The sequence below is a fragment of the Rosa chinensis genome, chromosome 3 (genome assembly GCF_002994745.2).
Source record: "Rosa chinensis cultivar Old Blush chromosome 3, RchiOBHm-V2, whole genome shotgun sequence".
Classification (NCBI taxonomy): Eukaryota; Viridiplantae; Streptophyta; class Magnoliopsida; order Rosales; family Rosaceae; genus Rosa; species Rosa chinensis.
This window is the reverse complement of record NC_037090.1, coordinates 31,647,480-31,670,110: the sequence shown is the minus strand read 5'-3', so window position 1 is coordinate 31,670,110 and position 22,631 is coordinate 31,647,480. Positions and strand designations below refer to the sequence as shown.

Below are 22,631 nucleotides of genomic sequence, written 5' to 3'. Positions count from 1 at the left end.
CTTTAGAGTTGCTCAATATCCATGTTTTCCTATAAAATTTTAAATCTTAATTTTATCCATCGAATAAAAGTATTATAAATAGGGGATCCAACTCAAGCTTTGAGGGGCACGAGACGGCTAATGGCACCATGTTACGAAATGGTTCATGTAGTTTAACATTGATAATTTGACAATTGCCCTGAGTCATAGCGATGATGTTTTTAAAGATACAGCAATCCTTATCATACAATGATGAGAATAAGAAAAATGTTATTATCATAAATGATACCTGAATTTATCATCCGTCCTATTGATGGTACGCAAACTATAATTTTGATCACAACCAGTATTTAAACTCTTAAATTTCATTTTAAATGGTACCAATCGCGAACTTCTGTTAATATTATGTTTAAAGATGGCACATGCCTTGTATGTGACTGATTTTTGAAGGATAAATTTGTAAAATCACTCATTTTCACTTATATGTTTCTATTTTTATTTTTGTTTTTAATTGAACTTTTCATTTTATTAACATACAAATTGATAAAAATGTAACCAAAAAAATTTGATAAAATATTACTTGGGACTTTCTAATTTACAAAATTATTTTAATGGATATTTAGTCAAATTATCCTTGAAAATAGGTCATGTGCTATGCACATGTCAGTTTTTAACGGAAAATTAACGGAAGTTAGCGATTGGTACCATTCAAAATGAAATCGAAGAGTTCAAGAACTGATTATGATCAAATTGAAGTTCAGGTACCATCGATAAGATGGAAGATAAGTTCAAGTACTATTTGTTATAATAACTTGTAAGAGAGTTTTGTATGATAAGGCAAACTCCAACCCATTAGTTAAAAACCAAAATGCCTAACCCACATCTCTATCCCAATCCAATGTGGAGTTAAAATGACTTTTTCGTCAAAACTCAAGTCATTTTGATGAAGGATTGAAGGATGAAAGCCATTTTGGCTTCGCGGGGGGGGCGAGCAAAATGCACTCGCACTAAGGACAAAAAAAAAAAAAAAGTCTATGCACATGTCAGTTTTTAACGGAAAATTAACGAAAGTTAGCGATTGGTACCATTCAAAATGAAATCGAAGAGTTCAAGAATTGATTATGATCAAATTGAAGTTCAGGTACCATCGATAAGATGGAAGATAAGTTCAAGTACTATTTGTTATAATAACTTGTAAGAGAGTTTTGTATGATAAGGCAAACTCCAACCCATTAGTTAAAAACCAAAATGCCTAACCCACATCTCTATCCCAATCCAATGTGGAGTTAAAATGACTTTTCGTCAAAACTCAAGTCATTTTGATGAAGGATTGAAGGATGAAAGCCATTTTGGCTTCGCCGGGGGGGGGGGGGGGGGGGGGGGGGGGGGGGGGGGGAGAGAGCAAAATGCACTTGCACTAAGGACAAAAAAGTCTAAAGCAGAGTGAAGGCAACATATGGAACCCACATGTCTGGAGTCGTTGAGCTGCCTCCAACGATCAATAACCCAACAGTTCAAATTTATTCATTTCAAAATAAATGGCTTTTGGATTTGTTTGTTCTGAAAAATAAAAATATGAATATATAATCTTTTAGTTCTAATCCGTCGGTCAAAACAATGCGATGAATTAGATTCAACGGTTAAAACTAAAGTAACGAATTTTTAAACGAAAAGACTTGAAAAAGTAAGAGAAAAATTTCTAAAAATCTGATATATTAATGTTGTTATTGTTTTAGGAAATCGATATTTGGAAGAGAATTTGCTGTGTTTTCATTGATAATAAGGACCTCTTTATATAGAGGATTACAAGGCATAGAATCAGAGTTGTACATAGAAATGTAATCTTACATTAATTGGATATCTCTAAGATTCTCTGAGATTATCTCTAATTCTAAGCCTATTTCAACTAGAGCAAGTAACCTCGAGTGTGAACTAGACACATATTCTGGATTTACTTGAACACTCCCCATTGTGTCGCCCAAACATGGTCCTCCTCTCGTTGTCTCATTAAAAACCTTACCGAGTAACAAAAACTCAATGGGACAAAAATAACCTCGGTCGAAGGGGAAAAAGAGCACAACACACCCTTTACGTTTCGAGACCATACATGTAGACATCTCCCCCTGATGACAACGGTCATGAGAGTTCGGATAACTTCCTCAAACGATGCTACCAACATGTTTCTCAAAAGTGGAATTTAGGCAATGAGTTAGTAAGCAAGTCTGTCATATTGTCCTCAGATTGAACCTAGTTCACTTTGATCTTGAAGAGAGTCTATTGTATCTGATCATACTTGGTGTTGTCACTTTTGATGTAGCCTTGCTTCATTTGTTCAAAACAAGCAGCATTATCTTTATAAATACTTGTAGGCTCATCTATGGTAGACTTCAAACCACAATTATTTTGAAATTGCATAATTATGGATCCAATCCATATAAATTCATGAACCACTTCATGAATAGCAATAATCTTTCATGGTTCGAAAATATAGCGAGGGTCTATTCTGTAGACCTCCAAGATATCGCGGTCTTACCCATGGTGAACACTTAAGCAGTTTGGAAATGACCTTTTTGTAGGTCAGAGGGGTACCCAGCATCAGCAAAATCTTCCAAAACACTTAGGTTGTTTTGGGATGGGGAGAGGGAACGCAGACCACTATTGGTGGCGTTCTTGACATATGATGGGTCCGAATTCATCGTCTCTCTGTAGGGATAGAACAAGCCCATATCAATCGTACATCTCAAGTACCGAAAGATATCTTTTACACAAATCCAATGGCGTCGCGTTGGCGAAAAGCTGTATCAAGCTAACAAGTTCACGGTAAATTAGATGTCTGGTCTTGTGCATTGAGTTAAGTACGATAATGCGCCTATTGCACTTAAGTAAGACAATTCTGTCTCTAGCACATCTTTATCATCGTCCTTTAGATGAAGAGGATCATTTTCAGGATCAAAACTATGGACGATCATGGGTACTTGAAGGCTTGACCTTGTCAAAATGCCTAAGCATCTATCAACACAATGCTCAAGTTCTGAACCAAGACATAATCGTGTTCTCCCAAAATCCTTCATCTCGAAATCGGATTTCAAGTGTTCAGTGGTTTCCCTTAATTCTTTAAGGCCTCTAATGAAAATCATGTCCAACATGAACCGCGATAAAATCCGAAACTTGTTATGGAAACGCGTTGGCATATCTCTTCCCAATCAAGTAGTCACTTTAGTGAGTGTTTCAACCTCATTATAAACGCGCTCCGTAGTCTAGAGCCACTTGACTTGGGTAAATAAAGTTTACCATGAACCTTCATGTATATTCCGTATCTAGATCCCCATAGAGATACGTAGTGACCACATTTGCAAGCTGCATGTTCAGTTATTCGGAAACTACCAAACTCACAGGGTAGTGGAGTGCAAAGACATCTATTATGAGAGAATATGTCTCATTGTAATCGATTCCAGGGTGTTTTGTGAGAAGCCTTGCTCCATAAGGTGAGATTACCATCTCCTTTTCTTATCACGCTTTCTAATGAAGACCCATTAGTCAACATGTTTTATGTATAGGAGGTGTTGACAACATTGGCTCGAAAACCTTCCTCTTCGTTAGAAAATTCAACTTAACATGGATCACATCTTTCCATTTAGGCCAAATTTCTCTACATTGGCATCCATTCATCAATGAAGCGTGGTTCGATATCATCGGACTCAACAAACTCATGCGCAATGAAATGCGCGAATACATCATCAATCATGATGGAGTTTATATCTCACGTCTCATGTACACTAGTGTAATTTTCATAGAGTTCTTTATTCTCAGGAATAGGTTCTGACACTGAGGCGTCTCCCAACGATAACCATAATCCAGAAGATTCTCATGAGACTAATTTTGAGTGTCGATGATCCAAGGACTGGGTTGTGCCAAAGTATCCTTCGAACCCATGGGCCTCCCACGCATCCTATTTGGGGCCATGGCCTATAACGCTAGAGTGTCACTCTCTATTGTGTTGGTGCTATGCTTACTTCCGTGTAGGATGGCGTTACGTCCTCTCATAGGGACGTCCATCCTTGCAAGCATATTTGCAGCAGATATGTGTGATCTCATCACTTTAGTGGGAATTGGGATGAGATATAGTGGACAGACCACGACAATTCATGTCGTTCCTGCTGTACATCCGTATTCTTATCTCCCCCTAACGATGGGAAGACTATCTCATCAAAGTGACAATTCGCATATTTAGCGGTAAGAATATCGCCTTACAAGGGCATTAAGTGGCCGACGATTTGTTGGAGTCTTAAATCCAACTTAGTTGCCCATTCGTCTAAAAAGACTCATCATAGTACACTGTGGTGGCGCAATTGGCACACTCAAATATGCATAAGTACGAGATACTTGTACCCAGTCACTAGCTGTAACACAGAGATTGTTTGAGTAGCAGTGGGTCGTAGACGAATTAGCATAGCTACATGCGATATTACATCAAACCAAGCAGATATAAGGAGATTGGTGCACATTATCAATGTCCAGGCTACTAACATAGTAGTTTCCGCGAGATTATTTAGGTGTGTTTATGGGAATATGATGTCCAATATAAGTCCCAATGCAAGAACCATCGAAAGTCTTCGATATAAACTTTCTAGCATTGTCAAGTCCAGTTGACTGAATAAGATGATCTAAGGAGTGAGCCGGTTGTCATGTGATATGTGTTAAGAGTAGGGCTGGGCATTTAAGCCCGAAAACCCGTAAACCCAGACAGGCATGTCAAAGCTCGACCCATAAGGGCCGGGCCCTCTTTTTTTTTTTTCATCAAAACTGTTCGGGCCGGGCCTTGGTATTAAAAAAAGGGTTCGGGCCCGGGCCTTGATTTTTAGAAAGGAAAAAGCCTACAAGGCCCGTATGACATAAAAGAGATAGATGCCATATGTTATTGGTTATAAGGTAAGGCTCAAAATTCTTATCATATGATCGGACTCACTGAATTAGAGTCTCTAATCAAATACCCAAACCTAATTGACTAGTCTTCGTTCTTCAATCTTCACGATCTGAACCGAGTCTGCAGCCTAGCTGCCTCTACCTTAATCTTCAATCAAGACTCCTCCTCCATATCCGCAATAGAGAAGACGCCAACAGCTATCGGTTACTCTATACCTGCGTTGGCTTCTATAAAACTCTCAATCATGCTCTCTCTCTCTCACTCTCTCTCTCTCATGATCTGCCACCGCCACTACAATTGAGTAGGTTTGAAGTTTGATTACTATAATTACTATTAGTATTGTTTGAACTCTTAATTCACATGGCCCCTTGATGGACCAATCAACGCATCCAACAGTTTCTTTTTATTTTTTGGATTTTGGGATCTTTCTTTTTCCTCACCAACGTAATTGATTTGGGTGACAATCAATTGTGCAGATGAACCCTTTCTGTGTTTCACCAGCTCCACCTCCTCAGCGGCGGCACCAACAAATCAAACTCAATGTCATTCAGTCCCTCCTCGCCGTACAAGTTGTAGATCTAACGCTTCTGCAAATCAGTAGCACATCGTAGGCCATCTCGAGCTTCAAAGTTGGGAAAAAAAGGAGTTGGGCCCGAAAGCCCGGCCTGAAATAAAACAGGCCAGTCCCGGGCCCAATAAAATTTTAGTTAGACCCGGCCCGTGCCCAAGCCTAGTTAGGAGTGTAGCATAAGCAGCATTACAAGTGGACAATGGCACAACACGTGACCAACGTGTTTGCTTGTCAACCAACATCATGAGATATTTAAATGTTCGCAAGTTGGTTGAATCAGTCCACAGAATCCCCACTGATTCTATGTAAGAACAGAATGAGTATGATCATATCTTTTGCATAGGACTGTCTCAGTCCTAATTTCTCTAAGGAACGGGCTTTGTAAAACGAGCGAGAGACCTTAGAAGCAACTAATGAGAATTTTGGTTGGGCCTAAGCGTCTAAAACGCTATTTGAAGCAAAGTTAGTGATTGCAGCATCACCTGAGGCGCCATCACCATGATGGGCACCATCCATGATCCATGACATCATGGATAGGGACTGTGCTAGCCCTAGGCTGGTGATGGACGACGGCGGCACCAGAGGAAACAACGACGGTCACACTTAGTCTAGGAATTAACTTTTGATTCGTGCTTTGTTTCGCTCGAAAGAATGGATGTCCTTGTGAAGTCTTTAGTAGACGGATCATCATGACTAGGATGATCTATCATGTCGTGACAAGGCCATTATGTGTCTAAATCCAAGAGATCTTCTCTCATAACTTTATTGGATTTAATAGCTCAAATAGTGACATATAGTCCACTAGAGAGACACATAAACTTCTCTAAGATGCGTCTTCGTTCGCAATTATTAGAGGTATTGCAAAGGAACTCATTTTTGTTCTCTATATGCATTTTCGCATGGAATCCGTTGGCTATTCATAGGCTGTGATTTGCCCTAGGAGCGTAGAGAGTTTCTGTTACACTAATCAAGGTGCCATTTGGGAAGGGGACCAGAACTTGGGCTATTCCATGTCCTTGAACTAATACTGATGGCCCAGCCATCATAGTCACAAAATAATATGCTTAGAATTAAAATGGAGTCATAAGGAAAAGAACTCGAAATTTTATTCATAAACCAACGGTGTACATCATTGTCTCTTAACCATTAAGAGAATCTGATCAAAATGCTAGTTAATGCAAAACAAAGGTAGTTGTTTGACTTCTTTCGGTAACTCCAAAATAAATATAACCAGGTGAGTAGAGAGATGTCGATGGAGCAAAGCTCGCTTAAGTACCACTTATCTCAAACTTTCCTAGACATCATACTCATTTTGGATGAGGCTATGTGAAGAAAAACTAAAACAATGACATTTACTACAAAGTCTATGGCAATTGTCTATTATATCTCTTAGAAAAATAAAGACTTAAACAGAATTGGCGATCTATTGATCTCATCCAGATTTAAAGTCTTCAACCCTTCACTCTAGATCATCTTCTTGATCTTCTTGTTCCACATAGTGAGCTTCTCTTGCTTCACAATATGCTTTGTAGGCGGTGATAATTTATTCACGAGCTCTACAAATGTGTGCCCAATGACCAGATACTCCACATCGAGAACATACATTTCTATGCTCAGACTCCATTGATTGAGATGCTTTGAAATGTCATTTGGATGACTCTTAGTGTTGGTGACACCACCAACATGGCTAGAGGCGTTGTCTCTTTCTCTCTTTCCACGTTGATCTCTTTGGTTCCGTGTCCGCCTATTTTGGCTGTTACCTTCCTCATTAGAGCAAGAATATTGACCAAAACGTCTAGAATTCTCCCTAGATTTAGGGTTTTGCTCTTGGCGCCCTCCTTTAGGGGCGTAACTATAATTGGACTCGGGAATATACTCTGTTCCCATGGGTCTGTAACTATAGTTCTTCACAAGGGTGTTGTCATGCTTTTCAGCAACATTCATAGCTCTAATGAGCTCATGAAACCTTGCGATCCATCTTGCAGTAACATCGATTCGACAGTTCTTTGCAACCATCAAAGCAGAGATAGGGAAGGTAGAAAGAGTCCTATCAATCAACATCGCATCTGTGATATCTTTTCCACAGAATTCCATTACGGATTTAATGCGAAGTGCTTCTGAGTTGTAGTTAATAACTGACTTGAAATCATAGAAGTGGAGGCTATGCCATCTCACTTCTAGTTCAGGAAGCAGGGAGTCACAGACTTTGTCAAATCTTTCTTCGAGTAAGCACTACACCAAAAATCTTATCAGACAACGGTAGAAAACCGTTGTGGGATTTGGAGACCCACCGTTGTAGAGTGAGCCGTTGTCTGATGAAAAATCAGACAACGGTGGAACATAGTTGTGTGATAAACACACAGACAACATGTATATGTTATAACTGTTGTGTGATAGCTCGACAGATGCCAAGCGCAGCAGTTGAGGCGTTGTCTTCAGACAACAGTTCCAGTTTTAAACTGTTGTATGTTAAGCGTGTCAGACAACATTTTTTTTATTTTGTCTGTTGTCTGATTTAGATTAGGACAACTGAGTTCTTGTCTGGTCTGTTGTTTGATTGCTTGTCAGACAACATGAGTTAGAATTATTCTGTTGTTTCATCACTCCTCACACAACAGCTTATAGAGTACTAGTGTGGTATGATTGTTACCTGATCATTGTGTGATCATAATTGGGCAAAATTAATGCTCCATTATTACCTAAATAATGGTACTGATCAATATTGAAAAGAAATTTGAATCTAATTCATCAATTGAAGTACTCCAATTCATACATTAAACAATCAAATGTACTACAAAGGATGTATTTCCCAATCATCCACACATTAAGACACAAAAAATAATTCTAATATCTCCTAGATATATGTATTGACGACAAACTTAGCCCCCTCATTCCACATATGAAAATGTCAAACCATCTGGTGCTCTTAACTGTTCTTCCGAGCAGAGACTTCATAATCTTTCCAAAGCTCCCAAGCTTCTACCCTTGCTCCTATTCTCACTTCTACCAGCAATACCATATGAATTACCAAACCTATAATTCAGACAAAGCAGCACTATTCAGTTATTCAATGAAAACAGAGTTCATGTAACTATCCCAAACTCAATGGCATCTTATATAAAACACTTTCCATTAGTTGAGTGCAGCTGCTGAATGGATTAAACAAAGTGTATTTACCTTGTGATTCCAAAACACATAAAGATTGCAATAAAATCACACATAATAAAGACTTGCCAAATGAATGGTAGTTCAGAGAGCCAAATAATTACAACTTGTAACTCATGCTCCAACAGCTATTCCAATAAATAATATTCAAACAAAACAGCCATATTTATTGCAGGGAAAAAGAAGATATATTCATGATGAGCAAATTGAGAAGTTGTGGGACTTCAGATGCCATGGAACTCATCACCAACATTACATGTATTACTAAATGTCTTTTAGTTGCCATAATTAATATGTATCTTACATGAGCAAACAGTTTGAGTTGTTGGCATTTTGATATTTCTTGTTTACTTCTTTATGGCACGTTTACTTACTTGGAATAGAAAATAATCATGAATCAGAGACAAGTGGAATGAGAGAAGAAAGGAATCGGTATTGATTCCGGATGAATGATTCCTAAACCCATCTCCCCCCTTCGTAATCGAATTCCTGAGTATTCAGGAATCGATTCCTAATAAGGAGGTGGGACCTACATCCATTCCTATTCCTTCATGTGTTAGTAAACGCAGGAATTCTTTTACCCGGAATCATTCTGATTCCTTTATGTGTTAGTAAACGCAGGAATGTTTTTACCCCGTAATCATTCCCTTTCCTTCCAAGTAAGTAAACGTGCCCTTAGTGTATTTCTTTCTGTAGTACCTATTGTCCACCTTAGGTGCTTTTGCTTTTTGGTAGTTTCAAGAAGGTAGTTTCTGGTGTACTTAGAAGACTATTGTGAACTATCTAATTTATAAATGAACAATTAAAATAGCACAAAGACAATTGGGAAGAAAGTTAATGTTTTACCTTGAGTCATGACTCAATTACACATCAATAATATATCATCCAGTATTCCATAGAAAAAGATGCAGAAAAGGCGATACTTTTTGAAGAAGAAATGTGTACTAAAGAGTTCATATAGATATAAACTTCCCCATACAAATTAGCAAAGCGAATACCTTCTAGCAAGTAGGCGATTTAACAAAACTTACAAGTGCACCAGAACCATCTTTGAGCTGAAAAGTTGAGTTGAATTCCGCTTGAGAGCATTGTCTCCTAGATGACTGCATTTAAAGAAAACAACTTATCAGATGGGAAAATGTTGACTAACCAACTCTAAACTACTAAGATTTGACATACAAATGCTGCATACTGGTAACATATCAAGACCCGGTGTAGCCTCACTATAGACTGGGATGTCACTATGCCAAAATCTTTATCAGACGACAGAAGAAAACTGTTGTCTGATTTGCAGTGCCACCGTTGTAGACCGAGCCGCTGTCTGTTGAAAATTCAGACAATGGTGGAACACAATTGTCTGAGAAAAATACAGACAACATGTATGTGTTAAATGTGTTGTGTGATACTCGGCAGATGGCTCAGCAGGTGGCTCGGCAGATGCCAGGCGCAGCTGCGCGGCAGTTGCTGCTCTACCTTCAGACAACAGTACTAGTTTTGAAGCTGTTGTATGTTGAGCTTCTCAGACAACAGATTTTTATTTTGTGTGTTGTCTGACTGATATTCAAACTTCAGTTCTTGAACTATATCTGTTGTCTGATTAACTTTGGAACAACATAATTGAATTTCTTCTGTTGTCTGATTAACTTTGCGACAACAGAGTTTAATTGTTTCTGTTGTGTGAGTGTAGATTAGAAGACAGTGATTTGTTAAAAACCGATGTGTGATATGAATGATTGTAGTGTAATTTGTCCTCATTTTTGGCCATCAGACAACGGGCAGTTATCATTGTATCTATTCTGTTGTCTGATTATTTGAACATATCCCATTCCTGAATTAAATTGTGCATTTGATCCATTTACATACCAAATATAAACATTGCAAACCACTAATCATTGAACCCAACATTTTAAGCAAGAAAAGCATTCTAGTGCATGCCCATCGACTTAACACATCAAAAAGCTGATACATACATATCTATCGTTCCAAAACATGCAACACATGGTGCATGACAATGTACCAACAGAGAAGCACAAAAAAAGATGCTTTCCTTTGCAAAAAAGGACCGGCAACAAGCCTATCTTTTGATAGTTCCATTCCCACAGCCCACAGCACCAATAAGTGAAGGGTCAACAAATGCAACCATGTCCACCATTTTATATGCCTTCAACTGATCATAGAGGTACCTAATAACAAAAATTTACAGCAAGTCATTGGGTTTCAGCAACTATACTTCTTATCGAAGCATTGAGGGGAGAGCACATATATATAAAGAACTGAATATATATTTTCTACCTCTGGTACACGGCAATGCAAGTTCCGGTGGTCAAAGACTCACCCATATAATACCTGCAAATAAGAAAGAAAAAAACTATCAAATTGACAGGACTTATACTCTTAAGACATGGTAATGATCCTAATTAAAGAGACATAACCAAAACCATCTATGTTATATCTTTTAAAACACACACTTTAGTGACTGACCAATAGCTTGAAATCCTTTATTGCCAAACAATCAAAATTACCAAACTAGTACACAAATCATTGAAAGCATAACAAGACTAGCATGTTTAGGTCAGTAACAAGATTCTATGCAAGGTACACACACACACATATTAAAATGGATGCAGTTCCTATATGATAGAAAATAAGGCAAAAAACAAAGTCAAACCCAACCTTCAACTTATTTATCATCCCATTGTTTTGGTCTAGCTTCCATTCCTCCACTGGTACCCCCAGTCATTGTGCCAGATTTTCACAGCATAATTCCATCAATAGTTAAACTAATTTAAGAGGGGTAGACAAAAAAAGCTAGATATCCAGCTAAATATAAACATGTCCAACACAGAATACTTATCAATAACAAAGTAGAACTCATTACCTTTGAACCTTTCACCACTCCAGCTTAGGCGCTTAGCCTCATCAAGTTTGTCACAAACAAGAGTATTGCCAACCGCAAAAAGAATACCCTTCTCCAAGGCATGATCAAATGTTTGGTTGTTAAGTAGACAAACTAATAGCACCATTTTGCAGATTCTCATGAATAAACTTACAGTTTTCTTACAAATGAAAAACTTACAGAATATGCACTACACATGCAGACAAACACCAACAAGATTACACAAGATTGCGTATCTTCTCAACTACACACTTTGCGACAATAAAAGTTTGCACACTAAACCAATGTAGGCACTGGTAGAAGCAGAAAATAACACATCATACTTCAATCTCTATTGTACCATAAGATAAAAAAGGACAAGCGGTGGAATAAAGCAAGCAGACCAAGTGTTGGTGTTCCAAACTTGCAGCAACAAAGTCATCTCCTTGTGGTCATGTCTTTTGTTGACAAGTTTTAGCGGTGGAAAGTGATCAAGACACATGAAGACAAAACTTCATATATAATTAAGCCCTACTCTATAAACTATAGCATCCTGCAGCTTCATTTTGAAATGGGAATTAAATGGCAAAATGACAAGAACCAATGTCTAGATCATTGGAAAAGAAACATAAAGCATACAATGGAGTTGGTGATGCAGTTAAATATGCTTAATTGAAGCGTGTTGTGTTCGGGCAATTTCAATTGGTGTCACAATAACAAATATAGAAAGGAAACATTATATTATATTAAGCTGTGTCTACCTTTTTGTGTTCTGTAGAGGAAAGAATTAACATCAAGAAAGGTTTTGTTAGAACTTAGATAGCAGAATTGCATACCCAGCTTCCCTTTGGTGTTAAAGGTTTAATCTTTTCATCCCTAATTTATATCAAACAGCTAAAACTCCAAACTAACCACAGTAATATATCTAAATGCAACATAAAACATTATAATCTATAAAGTAAAAGAGCAAGTCTCTCTTTCACTCTCAGTTCCATAGCAACATACCATTTTTTTTTTTTGCAGTAGCCATATCTCTCATTTGCTTCAACTCCAATTCTTCGTTGTCAGCTTGCTTTCTTGTAGCACTCCTACGATGAATTGGAAACAACCCAAGTTAGAAAATAGACAAGAAAACTTATATAAGAAGAGAAACCCAGTAACCAGAACATAAACAAGGTTGAGAATTTACTTATAAAATGGTGGAATCTGTAAGAGGGTCCTTTTGGTTTTGAAGAAGAGCTTGAAAAATGGTTTGTTTCATATGGTAATTTGGTGGGTTTTAGTTTTTGAAAACTAGAGCACGAAATGGTGTGAGTATTTAGAGACAGAAATCCCAGAGCTTCCATTGGAGTGAGAGAATGAGAGTAAGAGTTGGAATACCTGCATTGAAGAAGGTATGGCTCCAGTAGGCCTCTGAAATTTGCAACCATTGAAAATTTGAGTTTCTTCTTCATTCGTGTCGATCAGGAAAGTGAAATGAGTACTGAAATGTGCTACTGACCAACAAAGCATGTTATTTGTAATCTGCAGGTAATTAAAGACCAACAAAGAATCTGTTCCTTTTGTCTTAATTGTATGTGAGCCTTGTAATAAACTACTAGAATGTTGTACATATCTGGAGAGATTCTGAGAATGTTTGATGACATGGAAAAGACCATCAAAGTTAACTTACCATTCATGTAATTTTAAGGACCAAAGTAATCCAAGTCTCCTGTCAGAGTCTCCAATCCTAGCATTGAAGAAGGTATGGCTCCAATAGGCCTATAAAATCTGCAACCACTTCAAAGAACAAACAAATAAGGACTCAAATGTCACTCCACTTTACGGAAAATAGTATTAATTGGCAGTACAATATCAGGGAATACAACTACAAAAAGTGGAATAATTACACCAATACTTTACAAGAAAGTAAGATACATACTCAACTTTTGTAACGAAAAGATGTAAGCATTATAATATCTAGGCATAGAACTAAACCCATGGAACACCTTTTGTATTGCACAAAAACTCAATGAAATGTTTCCCAACTGTCCAACTAAAGACCATATATATAATAAAACTAATAGTTAAGCACACTGAATACATGAAAGCTCTTTCTCATATAGATAAACCAAAGCATCTCAACTGATATGGAGTTGGTGGTTTCCTTGCGTAAAACAAAGCAACCTCACACAGTAAAGAAGTGATTTTCTGGAACTAGAAAATCACAATAAATTGATCTAGCCCATTCAATCCATATGCCATCAACCATTAATCACATAACTAGGTTTAATACACAACCGGGCTTAACAAAAAATACCCTATTGAATCAAAAAAAATAAAACTAAATCGCCACAACAATCCATAAAGACTGGTCAAAATTTGTTTAAAAAAAAAAAGGACTCATACCGCAAGCCAAGATTCTCCTTTCCATCTCCTCTTGCATCTTCTACGCCTGAAACCCAGCAAATAAACAAGCTTAAAATCCTAGAGAATCAACCACATATCTTCAATTTGAACAAACCCAAACACATAGAGAAAGAGAAGAGGAAACTAGTACCAATTGGTGAGCAGATTTGACTGGGTGAAAGCCAATAAGGTTGCTTTTGACGCTATTAAGACCATAATGGAGCGTATCATTCTGGGTCCCTTCGATTTGGTGCTCAATGTTCTTGGGTGCCTCCTCTGCTTTCAGTTTACCACTCGTCAAACCCCCAAATCTAATAACCCTAACTTTCAGTAGAACGAATACTCTTCCAACCCAGACGGAGTAAAACCTAAGCACCAACAACAACAAGCAAGTGGTTATAAACTTGAGCCAATCGAATGCTCTTGAGCACCAAAAGAACAAAGACAATGAACTTCTCCTCAAAATTTAAAACCCGAAGTTGATTTGAGCACCAAAAGAACAAAGACAATGAATAAGAGCGGTGAAATCTCAAATTTAACTCACCAATCAAATGGATTTGAGCACCAATCCCTAAACCCGTGAAAACACCCTTTCCTCCTCCTTTAACTCAAACCTAACTCGATTGGTGATAACTCAATCCCTTTTCAGTAGAACGAAGAATCCCCAAATCAAACCCACACTACAAGAAAAGTTGTTTTTTACCGCGCGCAATTTACGGCACACATTGATGCACGCCGTAAAAGATATGTTTTTACGGCACACATTTGACGCGTGCCATGAATGTAATGTATGTTTAGGTTTTTACGGCGCACCTTTGATGCGTGCCGTAAAAGTGATGTGTATTTAGTTTTTTACGGCCCACATTTGATGCATGCCGTAAAAGTGACAACACATTTACGGCGCACTTTTATTGCATGTCGTAAAAGTGATGTGTATTTAGTTTTTTACGGCGCACATTTGATGCATGCCGTAAATATTATAACACATTTACGGCACACTTATATTGCACGCCGTAAAAGTGATGTGTATTTAGTTTTTTACGGCATGCATTTGATGCACGCCTTAAATGATATATAACATTTTCAATATTTATTTAATTTTTACACTGCCCGCTCTTTTTTTTTTTTGGCAAAACCTTAAATTTTCCACCCTTTTTCTCACTTCATTCTTTATACTTTTTCTTAGTCCTCTTCGACTCTGGGACCAAATCCCTCTAATCTCTTCCCCACCTACAAACCAGAAACAAAGTAACTAGAATTCTTTGGTCATTCTAAGTACTACAAATTCCCTCCCCAAGAATGGGTAATTTCTAGGGCTTGTGTATCTTGGGCTCTTTCCTACTAGCACTGTGGCTAAGTCCGTAAGAAAACCCTAAATCCCAGCTTTCACTTTCGTTCGTTCTCTCATGCGTTCCGCCTTCGATATTCTCTCACAAACACGCCCCGCCGAACCAAAAATGGTGAGCTTTCCTTTCGTCTTCTCCTAACGCCAAGATTTACCTTCTTTCTCTGTAACACTCCTTGGTTCTTCTCTGATCTTTGTTTTTGTTTACATAGCCTTTCAAGAGGTACGGTGAGGACTACGGCAAGCTTGTCGTCATCCTCGATGTCATTGACCAGAACAGAGTACTTCCTCTTTCCCTTGCCCTTTATAATTTTTTGTTCTTGTTTTTTAGAATTTTGCAATTTTGTGCTTTCCTTTGGTAAATGCATAATCAGGGATTCCATGAGAAATCATATGCATTTGAATGAATGTTCACTATGTACTGGAAGTGGCTAATTTTTATTTGTTCTGTATGTGTAAACATGCATGTATTTATCAAGTTTTTAGTGAGTTTCGTTTTCAAAGGGAAATTGTATTTATCAAGTTCTTAATCAAAACCCAGATTTTGATTGCATGTCTTTGTTGTGTAATTTCTTGATTTTCTTTTCTGGGTTTATCTGCTAATTCCCCAATTTGTTTTCAATTCTTGCAGGCCTGTGTTGCAACTGCTTTACCGCTTGTAAGCAATCCCACTCTATCAGTCTTGAGACAAGTTTGTTTATTTTCTTATTTTGTCCTATAAAGCTTCCATCTTTAATTGATTTAATGGAAACACAGTTGGTTAATGAACTCAGAATTTTGTTTATTGTGGGAGTTTGATTATAGATATGCATCAGTGATGGCCATAGAGAGCGCATCAAAACTAGATGATGAGCAGTGGCTTGCTTATTGGATTATTTACTCTTTCCTCACTCTCTTGAAGACGGTTATCCAACCCACTTTAGAATGGTATAGAGGAGGCAAAGACCATCATGATTTATCCAGCAAGTCCCCAAGTGGCAAAGGCAAGAACAGAGGTCAAGTAATTAGAAATTGACCTCATAAAGCTTGGAATTTGGAAATATTAGAGTTGAAATTGTTGAGACAGTTTCTTTATAATGCAGATGTTCACTCAGAAGGGACTAATTATTGGACGCTTTCCGCGCAGACGTCCCATTTTGGAAAAGCTTAGTAATTGTAAGTCACTGCTTTCTTAGCATGATATCGTACTGCAATAGATTTAGTTTTACTATTTTTTGTGTAACATTTACTTTTGACTTTATATCAATCTCTTGGCTTTGTAGTATCCACTTTTGCATGTTAGCCAGGATTATGATCTAAAAAACTATTGGAAGAGATACCATTATGATGTACTGTGAGGATTGTGGAACCACATTGCATGGCTAAAATGCTCTGAGTAATTTCTTATATATGTAAAGATGTTCTATGGGTAAGGCACATGGTTGAGAATGTTTGTATGGACTATTGAGCTCCTTCCTCCACCTTTGCGGTTTCACTAGCTTTCATATTCTCTTTATAATGATGTTAGATTGCATAACCAGCATAAATCGTCCAGGCATACAGTTGTACAATGTGGACTTGTTGAAACTGGAACCCTGATGAAGCCTTACCAGGTGTCTCTACTGAGACTTTTCTGTTTTTACCCTTCTTGTTAGCCTTATAAATCTAACTGACTTATTCGTTGTTAGTTTTTGAATTGCAGAAGTAAATGTGGTCTCAAAAGTTAGGGGGCTGTGCTTTTATGCCATTACTGCCTTTAATGCCATTTATCTCTTTGCACTGATGGTAGTAGCCCATCCTTTTGTTCTGTTGTTCGATGGATAAAGAAGATGAGCTCATATATTCACTGCCAAAATTTGGGCCACCTTTGCTGTTACTCCATTTTTTTTGCTTTTGTTTATTCAATTGTGATTTCACTTCAGAGAATTGATATTGGCAATTACGTTATTTACCATATTCATGGCACACTTGAATTATATGAATTGATAAGTATTTAAGGTTTAAGTGTAGATATGCATTTTAATTGGACTTTGTGGACATCTCTTGCTTCCTTCCTATTTCAGTCAAACTTATGATCGTTTATTGCAGTTCGTCTGATGAATCTTGCCACCCTGCGTTGATCTCCATATTAGACACAATTCCTTCCAAGAATTTTGTTCACCATGTAGTTCAAATGGTCCTATCTTCCTACTTGCAGAAGTCACAGGACATTGAAAATTCAACATTATTTTCATCAGGTTTGTTCTTATAAGTCATTTTAATTTTTTTAGTGATGAGGTTTGCTTTGGGAGTATTGTTTTAGTTTGTTCTTTCCAAGGGAGGTTATATCATGTTGTAATTTCCATAAGCAGACTTCCGATTTGGTTCATAGTTCCCATGTTGTCTCGTCATGATAGTAAAGCCTTGATAGATATCCATCATGCTTTGTGGTGTGTACCTTTATAATGTTGAGGATGCAGTTCTCAAAGTTACTATTGAATGCAACATCATTAGTTTGGCTTGTTTATACATGAGTTCCATAGTCTAAAGCTGCAATAGGAATTGTCATTTAAGCATTTATTTGTTCTGATTTCAGTACCAATACAATGCAATAGGGTCTAATCTAGTGTCGTTGCCTTTGTATATCAGGTGATTGAGTAGTAAAGAGCATCAGATGATTTGGTATATATTTACAGATTATGTGGATTTAAGTTGTAGATGTGTAGTTTGATTTATTGATGTAATGTGATCTGCTACTTATATATTTTCAAATATTGTCATGCATTTTGTAAAAGAGATTAATTATAATGATAATTTGATTGAAGTGTTTCTCATACATTTGATTTGTCATGGATGCATGAGTGGTGATACTGATGTGAAATTGGTACACCTAAATTTTTTTTTTTTTAATTTCTTTTAAAACCTTATTTAAGGCATGCAAAGTATGCCTTAAATGGGAACTCAATCGCTCTTTTACGGTATACATTATACGCCTTAAATAGAAGGTCTTTTACGGCGTGCAACATGTGCCGTAAATAAGGTGAGTGAAATTTCCGATATCACTTTGACGGCGTTCTTGGATGCACTTTAACGGCGCATTTTAGTGTGCCGTAAATGAGGTACGTCTTTTACGGCTCGGGCATTTACAGCCTGCTTTTGTACACCGTAAATACCCTTTTACGGCACACATTGTGGGCCGTAAAAGACCATTTTTGGTGTAGTGCCAACTAGAACCCTAATCGAGTTGAACCCAACTCGATTTGTGAGAACCTAATCCCCATTTTCAGCAGAACGAAAAACCCTCAAATCGAACTCTAATCGAATAGAACCATAATCCAGACTTAAAAGATGGTGAGAAGATGGTGATTTGTGATGGCTAAATGTTTTGAGAAGATGGTGAGCAGAGCTCCAGGTTTTGCTCGAAGTGAAGAAAAGGTTGGGGTTTTTCTCTCAGACATGAAAAACAACTAAGGCACTAACTTTGTTTAAGTGTGCCCTCAGTTGTCTAAGGCATTAACCAATAACATGGTGGTTTTTTTATTTATTATTTTTTTTTTTAAGTTAGTAAGACAACTTATAGAGACATTTACGTTGTCTAAATTGCTACATATCTGAAGGAACAAAAGATGAAAATTTTCCGCTTGTTCAATCAAAATGCCAGTTTTGGCGCTTAGGCTAGGAATTTCTCATTCACACAACAGAAATAGTTCATTATGTTGTAGGAACTTGCAAGCATAATAAACCATTAAAGCTAAATTTGCTCATTCGGGGGGGGGGGGGGGAATGAATGCCATTTCTCCCACCTAGGTTTACCATTTCTCATTCAAACAACACAAATAAGTCATTCCGTTGTAGGAGCTTAAATCGTGTACCAGCATTTCACTCAAATATTGGCTTTTTTTGGGCTACTCACTCACATTTTGGGGTACATGTGATTTTCTTCCAAACTTGCACAACAGAAACAAAAAAATGCGTTGTATGTTATTTTGCAACTTACTCTCATACAACATATACAACAATACTGTTGTGCAAGGTGAGTCAAAATTTCGACCCAAATTTGAGCAAGGTGAGGGGGAAATTTTTTTTACATTCAGACAACAGACAAATCCTTAAAACTGTTGTACAATAATCTCCGACCCAAAAAAATTGACGTACGACCTCCTTATACAACGCCAATCTCATTAAACCTATTGTGTGAAGCAGTTTCAGTGATCACACAACAGAAATTTTTTTTTCGTTGTCTAAAAAGTGTAGTGTGATGCAGTTTTTGGCATAGTGTGTATCCTTGAAGTTTGTTGCCAATTAGGTCCAGATAGGAAAAATTCGAAAGACTACCAATTGAAGGCAGAATTTGCCTACTCAATCTATTGTTATTCAAATCTCTACAGTAGAGTATATATAAATATGAAGAAAATTCCAGATTTTAGTGCATATTTTGGCGCAGAGATAACATCATTAAAACCAAAACTAGTTATAATAAAAATAGTTTTAATAAAATAAAAAAATATTGCAGCTTTAGAGATCCTTACAGATATAGATGCTTCAACAAGATCCTATAGTGTGAGGGATAGACTCAGAGAAACTGTGGCCATCGAGGATTCCTGCATGCAAACATGTATTTAGTAGGCTAATGGTCAAGTACCAAATAGTTGGCTATAGAAGATGAGAAAAGTGACATTAGCTGAGAATGATTGTGCATTTTCATAAAACTTTATCATTCACAAAGTATCCATGTCATAGGCCTCAACTTCTTTAATTAAGTCCACCTTGTTTGATTAACCCCATTCATTTTCTATTGCACACCAACTAGTAAACATCTATATATATATATATATATATATATATATATATATAATTTTTTAGGAGAAAAATGATGAGAATGACCTACCTGCTGCCCAAAGTCAATATCTTGAGTGAGTATATTTAGGTGGGAACACAAATGTCATTCGTGGAATTGCTATACATGGAATCAATTAGAACCATAACAAATATTGACTAAACTACTAAAATGATGGACATGATTAAATGCATCATGAATATTTACTACACGCCAAATCTGTAGATCAGGATATTGCAGTTGATAAAAAAAATATCTTCAAAAAAGATGAAAGCAGTTCTCACAAATCTGAAGAATCAAAAGGGATCAATAGGTTTTGCCCAAAAACTCTGCACTTCAGCCAGAAATGCTAGTGCAATCTAGTGATTATTGACTGTTATATCAATGTTTTTTCATGTTCACAACTGCGGTTAGACCAGCGTATAGATGCAGGACAAAGAAATTTGAGAAATTAGACAAAAGCGATTAAGAATGGCACTACAATTGATCAAACTTTATACCAGTAATAGATGTCTAGATACTTTTTACCAGTTTCAAATTTCTAGCAAGAGTGCAATCAATGTGTGGCTTTACTATCAAAGAAAATTTGAAAATCCCTCAAAGAGGCAGAAATTATTCTGATGTTTTTAAAAGTACCTTACTCTTTTGCACTCGTACACGGACCCGAACCCCAATTTGCTCGTCTCCTTTTACCTAATTAATATATAAAAGTAAACTCAAATAACAAACAGCATAGATCAAAATTGAAAAGAGATCAAAACAGATAAATTCATTGATCTATAAAATAACTAATGCATGAGAAGAAAAAGTGGCTATTGTGCTTACAGATTTTATTTTCCCTGTAGAACGTATTTCCAGGCGAACTGAGGCAAAGAACTTTAATGCAATTCCTCTAGATGTCACTTCTGGATTACCATAATACACACCAATCTTGCAAAATGAATGAATGATGGTAATAATTTTGGAAGTGTAGTACTTGTGATTAGGGGGAAAAAATTACCATGGATCCTATCATAACAATTGCCCCCATATATAAATACAAATGTTTCCTACTTGAGTTCAACTGCTTGGATCCAGACACTCAATCTAAAGGATTGCAATGGATCCAAGTATGTATTATGTATATCTGAAATTCAAGGTTCAGATACAAGTGCCTAGACCCAGGCACTCATACTCGGCAACAAATCCAAGATGTATGATTGGCAAAAGAAATCATACAAACAATGTTAAGTAAAACTACCTTATATCTTATTTGATTCAAGAATATGAGAGTACATCCAGCTTTAGATGCATTTCCTGACATTTTGCGCAAAGCTTGGCTCATAAAGCGTGCTTGCAAACCCATTTGTTGCATCCCATCTCACCCTATGTAAAAGACCAGAAAGTCATTTGACTTATATGAGCAATCGCATATCTGACATTCAAAACTACCAGCAGCAAAAAAAAAAAAAAAATTACTTCAATTTCTGCTCGTGGAGTGAGAGCCGAGACAGAATCGACACAAATAAGATCAATGGCACCAGATCTGCACATACGATCTGCAACTGAGGTGATACAAAATCAATTAGTACGTCAAGAATACTTCCAAAATACTTAAATAGTTCCCATTGAATACACACATAGTTAAAGATATCTTACTCTCAAGTGCCATTTCGCCATGATCAGGCTGGCAGACAATCAGATTTTCTACATCTACTCCCAATGCTTTTGAATATGCTGGATCAAAGGCATGTTCTGCATCAACAAGCATAGCATTTCCTCCAAGCCTCTGCTTATTATCAGTAAAAGCTAAACTTTGGTTCCAGCACAAACACAACAATTTTGAAGAAGTAATTCTTTAGTTATCGGAAACTAAGTTTCCAAATGAAAGTTCATACAACTACAGTACCTGCATCGGTCAATACAATATGACATTGTCATCAAGAAAAGCAAGTCAAGACTCCACTAACATATGAACCCAATTGCTAAAAGAAAGAAACTTTCCATTATAGTAATCACATAGATAATACAATTCTATAATCATTCATTCAATCAAATTCAAGCCTAAAGCAATTGAAACCAAGAACCCAATCGACTTAATAACACAAATTCACACTAAAAGGAGAAGGAATTTAGCAATTGGAGAGAAGAAGGCTAGGCCAAGAAAACGTAAACAAGCTTAGCATAGAATCAAAAACTTTTCAGTCTTATGGGCTCGGAATAAAAACAAGCAATAAAGGGTTCAAGTCCCAATTTTCGACCAAATCAAGAACTGTAAACAAGCTTAGCACAGAAGCAAAAGATTTTAACTCTAGCAAGGAATCTATTTCGGAAAATAAATGGAAATTGGAGACACGGTCGCCACTAGCTAATAGCCAAATAACTAAACCATATAAATCTATCAATCAAACACTAATTAATCGACTCCACTTAAAGCCTTAACACTTACCCAGAAGCCTCAACCCTATAATTGAATCAAAGCAACAGAAATCAATTATCCAAAGCTCCCTATTGTAACTGTAACTTCACGACCTTAGTCCTAGAATCACTCGAGTCACATAAATAGAAAGAGAGGAAGATGGAGAGGTGTTTACCGGACAGAAGCGACAA

At 37.0% G+C, this 22,631-nt stretch overlaps 1 long non-coding RNA gene across 1 annotated transcript; it reads right to left on the bottom strand.

The window, feature by feature from the left end:
* Positions 1 to 8,194: 8,194 nt before the first annotated feature.
* Positions 8,195 to 9,790, bottom strand: LOC121052031. Its single transcript, XR_005807806.1, has 2 exons — positions 9,671 to 9,790; positions 8,195 to 8,507 (listed from the first exon to the last, which is right to left on the bottom strand). It is a non-coding gene; the product is annotated as an uncharacterized LOC121052031 (long non-coding RNA).
* Positions 9,791 to 22,631: the final 12,841 nt, after the last annotated feature.